This window comes from Perognathus longimembris, chromosome 3 (genome assembly GCF_023159225.1).
Source record: "Perognathus longimembris pacificus isolate PPM17 chromosome 3, ASM2315922v1, whole genome shotgun sequence".
Classification (NCBI taxonomy): Eukaryota; Metazoa; Chordata; class Mammalia; order Rodentia; family Heteromyidae; genus Perognathus; species Perognathus longimembris.
The window spans coordinates 44,534,469-44,544,608 of record NC_063163.1 but is presented as its reverse complement, the minus strand read 5'-3'; the positions used below and the strand labels follow the sequence as shown (position 1 = coordinate 44,544,608).

General features: G+C 42.4%; 1 pseudogene; it reads left to right on the top strand.

Moving 5' to 3' along the window:
• Positions 1-9,292: 9,292 nt before the first annotated feature.
• On the top strand, positions 9,293-9,722 carry LOC125348297 (annotated as a pseudogene).
• The last annotated feature ends 418 nt before the right edge of the window (positions 9,723-10,140 follow it).

The following is a 10,140-nucleotide window of genomic DNA, read 5'->3' as shown; positions in this document are numbered from 1 at the left end:
GAACCCTGGCATTTATATCAGTCTCTGACATATACTATTTTCTGCCCTAGCTTTTTTAGTGTCAGGTAGGTTTACAGAGCTTACTTCTCCCTATTCAGAGTGTAATTTCCCTGGTGAACAGGTCTGTGCTATATTTTCTTTGTATTGCTCACAGAAATAGTAGAGTTCTTTTCAAATAGCTGTTGTAAGTTGACTGATTCATTCATTGGAAGGTTCCTAAGATGTTATTCCCCTAACACCCAAGTGTCTCTTGTAGCACTTTATAAGAATGAAGAAAAACAGCCCTCTCATTTTCCTTCATCAATGAGTAGTAATATATTGTTGAGGAACAGTAGTGGCAGTTGGTATTTTGTGGTTTTGGTTAGAGGAATTTTTTGTTTGTTTCTTGGTGGTACTATGGTTTGAACTCAGCATCTACATTCCTCATAAGTTCTCTCAGTAAAGGTCTGTAAGAAATTCTTAGTCTTAGTCTGAAAATGTCTTTGTATTTTCATATTTCAATTTCTTTCTTTTTTTTTTACTTTATTGTGTAAGTGAAGTACAGAGGTGTTACAGTTTCATATGTAAGGCAGTAAGTACATTTCTTGTCCAACTTGTTACCTCCTCCCTCATTTTTCCCCTGCCCCTCTCCCCCCTCCCGCCCCATGAGTTGTGTTGTTGTTCACACCAAATGGTTTTGCAAGTATTGCTTTTGGAGTCCTTTGTCTCTCAATTTGGGCATTCCTTTCCCTTCCCTAGTTCTAATACATGTATATACAGTGTCAGGGTTCTAAGGTCAGATACAGTGATAGCAGGGGTAAAAACACGGGAAGGGAATATGAGAGAGAAAAAAAGGGAAAAAGGGGGGTATTTTTTCACATGACATGTTGAAAATAATTACAACAATGATATACTACTTGTTTCTGTAACATGGAGTTCATTTTACTTAGCATCATCTTATGTGTTCATACGGGCATAGCTATTGGGCTATTGTGGTCTTCTGCTATGACTAACCTAAACATGTATTAATTATTCCCTATGAGGGAAACCATAGCATCCATGTTTCTTTGGGTCTGGCTCACTTCACTTAGTATAATTTTTTTCTAAGTCCTTCCATTTCCTTAAGAATGAGGCAGTGTTGTTATTTCTGGTAGAGGCATAGAATTCATTTGATAGAGAATTATACATTAACAGGTACTTTCTTTTTGAAGCTATTCCATTATCCCTTGGCATCTAGTAGTCTGTGGATTGTTTCTTTGTGAAATGTTCTTTCAGCCTATTTTACTGTTCATAAGACTCACACAAAAATTTCAAGTAGTGTCTCTATAATAAATGCCTAAAATTTTGTAAGTTAAAAATCAAGCTAAGGGGCTGGGAATATGGCCTAGTGGAAAAGTGTTCACCTCGTATACACGAAGCCCTGGGTTCAATTCCTCAGCAACACATACGTGGTGCCAGAAGTGGCACTGTGGCTCAAGAGGTAGAGTGCTAGCCTTGAGCAAAAAGAAGCCAGGGACAGTGCTCAGGCCCTGAGTCCACGCCCTAGGGCTCATGCCTGTAATCCTAGCTAAGCAGGAGGCTGAGATCTGAGGATCACAGTTCAATGACACCCCAGGCAGAAAAGTCCATGAGACTCTTATCCCCAATTAACTATCAGAAAACTGGAAGTGGCACTGTGGCTCAAGTGGTAGAGTGCTGGCCTTGAGCAAAAAAGCTCAGGGACATGGGGCTGGGGATATGGCCTAGTGGCAAGAGTGCTTGCCTTGTATACATGAGGCCCTGGGTTCTATTCCCTAGCACCACATATGCAGAAAATGGCCAGAAGTGGCGCTGTGGCGCAAGTGGCAGAGTGCTAGCCTTGAGCTGGAAGAAGCCAGGGACAGTGCTCAGGCCCTGAATTCAAGCCCCATGGCATAAAAAAATTAAGTTAACAACTTGTTCAATAAAATGTTTTTACTGGAAAATGTATGTTTTTAATTCTTAGAATCCCAGGTGCTCCACACTGGAACTTGGCCAGGTAGGAGTGATTGTTACTTGGTCTCTATTTCTCTGCTCTTCCTCCTTTTCAATTCTGGTCTGTAACAGGTTTCACCCATGTGCATGCAGAAACTTTACTGCTGAACTCTGTCCATATTCACAGATAAATCCTTGAGTACTTAATGGTTCTTCAGATGTTTAGTCTAGACACTGGTGTGGAGCAGAGTGAAACATAGAGAAGAGGCCCAGGCAGGTCCTGGAAGTGGCTATACCTGTCAGGGCATGGAATTGCAGGATCTTGGGTGTCTGGAACAAGACTTGGAGAAAAGGGGCTAAATTGGATGGAGGGCAGGGAATCTTTCCTGATTCTGCATAACCCTCTTAATTATTTTCTCCTACTCTGCTCTGGATCCAGAAAAGGTCTTCCAAGATCATTCCTAGCATTTTATTCTTTTTAAAATCCTTTAAAGGGCTGAGAGTATGGCCTAGTGGTAGAGTGCTTGCCTCATATACATGAAGCCTTGGGTTCGATTCCTCAGCATCACGTATGTATAGAAAAAGCCCAGAAGTGGGGCTGTGGCTCAAGTGGTAGAGTGCTAGTCTTGAGCAAAAAGAAGCCAGGGACAGTGCTCAGGCCCTGAGTCCAAGCCCCAGGACTGGCAAAAAAAATCCTTTAAAGGTGTCCTATTACATTGGAAATAAAGTCTGTCACAAGGCTAAGAGTGGTACTCAAATAGTCTGTGCTCCTAGGGGAAGAGCTTTGATTCCAGATGCTTCTCTTTCTGGAACACACACTCCTTCCTGTTCTTTACCTGGCAGACTTCAGTCTAGTCTATTATTCTTGGTTTAAAGTCACCTCCTCTCCAAGTACACCTCTCCTATTGTTATCACTGCCATCTGGTTCACTTCCTTCTGAGTATGAATCACAAATGTGCTTTTCTTGTCGGTTGCCTTCTCCTCCTGCCTGTAAATAAAGGAGAGAGACAGTCACAGACAAGATGCTGGGAAGCCATCTATGATATGGAGGATGTATATTCGAAAGTGTTCTCATACCTGTGAAATGAAAGGTTACAGGACTGGGTTTAATCAGTGGCTCCTTGCTGCCCAGAACAGGCTTGACTTTGACCAGGCAGTTCTCCTTAGCTCTCCATTGCTCCTCTTTTTGTCTCCAAGAAGCGGAATGTCTGACCTGGGTAGCTCAGTGTAGCACCCAGTACAGTTCACAGCTTGTGCTAACAGTTGGGTTTTTACTGCAGTTGGGTTTGGGCAGCAGCTAGTTTAGGACACAGCAGCTAGTTTAAGCTTCTTCTGTGGATGGAACGTTAGTAGGATGAACTATGACCCCTGCTGCAATGGATCCTCATCTTTCTTCTTACTATTGATAACACCCCCAGAGGTCTACATAACTTATCTTAGTGAAGTGCCTCAGACCATGGAAACTCCTGGGAACCAAGACTTTTGAGTCTGTTGCCCACAGTCGTGAGGATGAAGACACAAATTCTCCAAGTGGTCACTGGGAATAATGGCTAGATGATTGCTGCTTCCACATCTGGGATCCCACTCTCTGGCATTCTCCTCTTTTTATTTTATTTTATTAAATTTTATTGACAAGGTGATGCACAGAGGGGGTACAGTTACAAAATAAGGTAGTGAGTACATTTCTTATCATATTTATTACACCCTCCCTCATTTTTCTTTCCCTTCCCTAGTTCAGATTAGCATATATACAATAGCCAGTGTACCAAAATCATATACAGTAACCACCTGGGGTATGCCACAGGAAATTCACCTAGTAGGTAAAACCCAACAACAATGATAAAATTCTCCTGTTTCCCTCTCTTGGAGTTCATCTTGCTTAGCCTCATCTTATATAATCATATGTACGTAGCTGTTGAGCTCTTGTGAACCTCTGATAGGTCTATCCTAGACCTTTTTATGCTTATTCAGTAATGGTTTGGTTTTAGAGACAAAATGTAAAGTCACTGACAAAAACATGTGGAAATACCATTTGAAAAGAAGTTTGTTGTTTTACAGACTCAATCTCTACTGTTCTCCCCCTACCCTGCAACAACCACATATCAGGGAGACCATGCACCTTTGTTCTCTGTGGCATTCTCCTCTTGGGGATATACCATACTGGCTTAGGGCATTACTGCATCCTATAGTGCTTTATATGTACAGGGTATCATCTTCAAGCTGCCACTGCAGCCACACTTTCAGCAGGCTGTTCCACTGCTTATGAGGCCAATAACTTTGGATGGAGTGTCATGTGGAAGGTCAGGTCATCTGCCCTCTGCTACACCTCCTTTCCTATTGAGTGAGTCTCATGCAGTCACATGTGGAGTGCTGTGTGGGTGGATCAAATACAACAAAAAACCTTGGACAGTCACATTGACTGAGACACTTGAGGCAGGAAAGACAGACCTGTTTAAGTGAATGGCTGCCCCTTCAAATGCAGGGAAAATACAATATGGTTAAACTTGCCACTACATGGCTTAGTTAGTATTTTTACGGGAGAGTGCAGTGTTGGAGTTTGGCAATGGTTTCTGTGGGTGGCAGGATGCTTATTTGACCATGGCAGTATCAGATTAACATTGGTGTATGGGAGGTCATGTGGTTAGGCTCATGAGTAAACTCTCTCTTTGCCATACTATCTTCACGGTCCATAAATCTATTCTTAATGTGTTTGTGGCTGAGGAAAAGGCTGGCTGGTATGAAGGGGCTGGAATCATTCTGCCTACTTAATACTCTTCAAGCTTGGGTTTTGTGGAAGAATAGAAATGGAATAGAAGAATAGAAATGGAAGAAAGTTTGGGAAGGAAGAAAAAGGGACTACTTTAGGAACACCAGACCCCAGCCAATTCCAAGGGGAATTCTCAAATTGGGATGATTGCAGAGTTATTCCTTGTTGAAGCAAGGAATCAGGTTCTAACAATGTCAGGTTGACTGGTCATTTGTTGCAGGCTGTCCTGCAGGGGGCATAATTATGGGTAGAGAGCAACTTTCCTTAGCCAAGACAATCACTGGAAAAGGCTGTCAACATACAGACTTTCTAGAAACTGAGAGAACAAATCATTTAGTCTTAAAGAAGAGATTGAGGAATGCAGCATAGTACTCAAAAAGGAGATAAATACTATTTAATTCACCAATGTGTACCAAGAGTTTTATATATTGGCTCACATGTCATAGGAATTCAAACGGTCTTTTGGAATAATTGAATCACTACAATATCCTTCTTGGTGTTGAGTATAAGGTCACATCTCATCCTACTTTCATCATACTAGCATTTAAAGAAGAACATGCCATGTATATCTAACAGTTATCAACATGTAGCTATATGTGCTCTCTTTCTGGAATGGATGTATACTGTATTATATGCCACGGGCAAACCTCTTTGGATTCTGTTCTTGTATACTCTGGTATGGATTCCTTCCAACTAATGACAGTCTCAATAGTAGTAATTCCAAAATATCAGCTAATATTCAGCCTATGTTAAATTATTATGATTCTCCACAAATTATTTTTTATGGTCAATTTTATGTGTGAGTGCTTAAGACGTGAACTTGTTATGTGGCCCAAGCTGGCCTCAAACTCTAAGTACTTCTACTTTGGCCTCTTGAATTCTGAGTTCATAAGTGTACTCTACCATTACCCAGCCATGTATTACATTTGACTATCACTTTCTCCTCCTCCTTTTCCTCCTCCTCCTCCTATTCCTCCCTTTTTGCTTCTATGTATTTCATAGTGTCAACATTTACTTTTGTTTTTCAGAAATATGAAAACTTATACATAGAAATATGAGAGCCTCACACATACCATGGAACCATGGTTTTGCTTACAACAAAGTAAAACCTCAATCTTAAAATCTCTAGCACTAATAAGAGTTTAATTGGGTGTTTTAGATCCCTGACAAATTGCAGAATGTACTTTCGTGACTATATAACCATGAAGGCAACAGCCTCTGTGTTATATTTCAGTTTCATTTCTGAGAAATAAGAAAAGGAGAAACTTTCAGTCATAATCTAGTAAGACCTTACAATGATGTATACATATTGGACATGCTAAAAGGAAACTCTTGTACAAATAATTGATGTTTATAATAAAACAATAAGCAAGTAAACTAAAAAAAGTGTTTTTCAAAGGTCTCTGAGTCAGTCTAGCAAATAACCAACCTATAAAGAGGGTCAAGGGAACCCCCAATTTATAGCTGTCAGAGTTTCTGGAAGCTTCACTGTGGCATCAGTAGGTTGTGTCTCATGTGGGGGCCAGCTCTTCCTCTGTGGAAACTAACTCTTACTCCAGGTTGAGGGTGTCTGATGGGAACTGAAGTGTGTCCTTTGGAGAATTGTGTAATATGTGTGAAAAGTTCTCATATTTTGGCAAGCTAAAGTGTTTTGTGTATTAAGAGTCTAAGGAAACACTGAGTTTATTTTTCTTATTATTACACTGTAGCCTGTCAGTCCAGCAAAGACTTTGTTTCAACTACACTACAAAGTGAGGCTCTGCCATTATCATGGCTTTCCTTCTTTCCACAGGTGTGAAAACCACATCTTGACCTAAAATTCCTTACTGTTGACTATCACATTTCTTTAGTCTTGTTTGACCTCTCCTTCTTTTTCATTTTCATAAACTTAAATTTTTAAAGGAACCAAGACTATGAAGGTTCTTGATCTCCATTCTGTGTTTGTCTCATAGGGTCATCTAATCTGTCTCACATGATTTCACCTGTAAGATCCACACTGGTAAGTCACTCCCCATCAAAAATAGTCTTGCTGCCTCCATTACCTGCTCTGGGACTACACCAAGGAATCTTTAGGATACAAATTGAGGGGCTGGGGATATGGCCTAGTGGCAAGAGTGCTTGCCTCCTATCCATAAAACCCTGGGTTCAATTCCCCAGCACCACCAGAAGTGGCGCTGTGGCTCAAGTGGCAGAGTGCTAGCCTTGAGCAAAAAGAAGCCAGGGACAGTGCTCAGGCCCTGAGTTCAAGCCCCAGGACTGGCAAAAAAACAAAAAACAAAAACCATAGGGCTGGGGATATAGCCTAGTGGCAAGAGTGCCTGCCTCAGATACACGAGGCTCTAGGATCGATTCCCCAGCACCACATATACAGAAAACGGCCAGAAGCGGCGCTGTGGCTCAAGTGGCAGAGTGCTAGCCTTGAGCGGGAAGAAGCCAGGGACAGTGCTCAGGCCCTGAGTCCAAGGCCCAGGACTGGCCAAAAAAAAAAACCATAAAAAAAAGATATAAATTGACTTCCAGATGATCATCCATGATTCAAAGTCATCTTCAGTCAGAGTCCTTGCTTCTCAGAGGACTGGAGACCTCCTATCTCCTCCTGGAAGCTGGTGGCCTCCTATCAAGTTACAGTGCTGCTGTAGCTACAGGCAGGTGGAACAGAGCCTTGGAGAATGAAAAGAAAAGCATGACACTAATTTGGCACAGAGAGTTCAGGAATTCCATATGTAAGCTTTTTGACCTGACTACGGAAAGACAGGAAGTAGCTCTACACAGAGGGCATCTCTTTTAGGCATAAAGGTGTTCTAAGTAGTGATACAGTCACAAAAAAGATGTATTTTTAGGAAGGTTTTAAGCCCAGAGTAGGACACAGTGTAGGCTGATGTATTTATGCTATATCTTCCACATAGGACCTGCCTCAGTACAGGTGGTTATGAGTCAACTGATTATCTACCTTGGCCAGGGCTGAGATCTTACTTAATGTATTTGTATAGTGAGCAAAGAGAGTTCATATGCTTCTTGAGGTGAGGAAATTTTTGTTGTTGTTGTTGGTCACAAGGCTTCAACTCAGGGCCAGGTCACTGTCCCTGAGCTTTTTCTCTGAAGACTAGAGCTCTTATCACTTTGAGCCACTGCTCCACTTCCAGTTTTCTGGTGGTTAACTGGAGATAAGAGCCTCATGGACTTTCTTGCCCATGCTGACTTTGAACTGTGATCCTCAGATCTCAGCTTCCTGAGTCTCTTGGTTTATAGGTGTGAGCCACCAGCACCTGGTAAGGAAAAAATTTTAATGACAATTTCCCCCAAATTCTCTACTATGTCTTCTCTCATCATGCCCCCCCAGTTTATTTATCCCATCTATTAGAGCAGAAGTTGTCAAAGTCATTTAAAGGATGATTGAGAGAATAACTGTAAGATGTTTACTCTGGTATGCTAAGAGAAAATCAAGATGGAATCATTACAGACTATAGTTTATTACATTTGAAAAAAAATCCCCAAACAGCCATGTCAAATTTTCAAATTAATTACATTGTTTTTGAGACTGTCAGGCAGATTCCTGACTGTGCATTACATTACCAGGTAAACAATCTTATAGTGACTTGAATTTTCCCTTTTCAGCCAATACAAAATTTGGCTGGAGGTGCCCTGGCTTGTTTTTCTCTTACTCTTCTTTCTTTTTTTTCGTTGTCACACCTGGTCCTTGAACCCTGAGTTCAAGCACTGTCCCTGGCTTCCTTTTGCTCAAGGCTAGCACTCTGCCACTTGAGCCACAGCACCACTTCTGGCCATTTTCTATATATGTGGTGCTGGGGACTGAACCCAGGGCTTCATGTATATGAGGCAAGCTCTCTTGCCACTAGGCCATATTCCCAGCCCCTTTCTCTTGCTCTTAACCAATTGAACGGAGAAGAAAAGGTGGGTGTTTTCATTCTCTGAGAGGAATCATGTCCTGAAACCCATTTTAAGTTGGTTTACCCAACATCAAGAACTTATATTGGTGGCTTGTAAAACTCCAGTTCTCCTAAAGAGTTTTGCGAGAACTGCTGGAGCCAGCTGGCAAGGAAAGGAAATCCTGATTGAGGGGGAGAGGATAAAAGAAAAAGAAAGATACAAGACAAGAGAAAAAGACAAGAGACAAAAGATGGAGTTGGGGAGGTCTGCAGCTCAAGACTGTAACTCAAGACTGCAGCCATGTTTATTCTTAACTTCCAGCTTATATGCAGTTTGAAAACCAGGAAATAGCATAGGTTTACTAAAATTCAAGAACACAAAAAGGCTTGGGGTTGGCAATATCCGATGGCAGCTAAGACCGGATGAGGTTGGTTAACATAAGAATGGACTCCTGTGGACAGAGTAAAGCATTTCCGATTAGTTCTGTCTTTCCAGTAAGCCATGCCCTTGCACATCCTAGAGAACAAAGCCAGAGGTCAGGAAGAACTTTACTGCCGGCTTGGCTCCCAACAAGAATTAATTGGCAAAGATGATTCAGCTGAAAGGAATTGGGACCTAATTGTGGTTCGCAGCCGGCCGCCGCACCATCGCCGTTCCCCGACTCCAGCTCCGCCTCTCGTTCGCCGAAGGAGAAGGGGTGTAGGTGAGTAAGGCCTCTCTATACCATGGCTCCTACCAAGCCGACTGCCTGCAAATCCACCGGTGGTAAAGCACCCAGGAAACAACTGGCAACAAAAGCCGCTCGCAAGAGTGCGCCCTCCACTGGAGGGGTGAAGAAACCGCATCGTTACAGGCCAGTACTGTGGCGCTTCATGAAATTAGACGGTACCAGAAGTCCACTGAACTTCTGATTCACAAGCTCCCTTTCCAGCGTCTGGTGCGAGAAATTGCTCAGGACTTCAAAACAGATCTGCGCTTCCAGAGCAGAGCTGTTGGTGCTTTGCAGGAGGCAAGTGAGGCCTATCTGGTTGGCCTTTTTGAAGATACCAATCTGTGCGCTATCCATGCCAAACGTGTAACAATTATGCCAAAAGATATCCAGCTAGCACGCCCCATACCTGGAGAATGTGCTTAAGAATCCACTTAAGGCTGGGGATATGGCCTAGTGGCAAGAGTGCCTGCCTCATATACATGAGGCCCTGGGTTCGATTCCCCAGCACCACATATACAGAAAATGGCCAGTAGTGGCGCTGTGGCTCAAGTGGCAGAGTGCTAGCCTTGAGCAAAAAGAAGCCAGGGACAGTGCTCAGGCCCTGAGTCCAATCCAAGCCCCAGGACTGGCCAAAAAAAAAAAAGAATCCACTTAAAATGGGAAGCATTTCATTCTCAAAGTTTCCCCCCTTCCCCCTTTCTTGTTATCAGTAGTTGTGAATTAGATTTTTTTCCCCCCACGGGGTCAAAAGGTACCTAAGTATATGATTGCCAGTGGAAAAATAGGGGACAGAAATCAGGTTATTAGCAGTTTTTTCCATTTTCATTTGTGTGTGAACTTT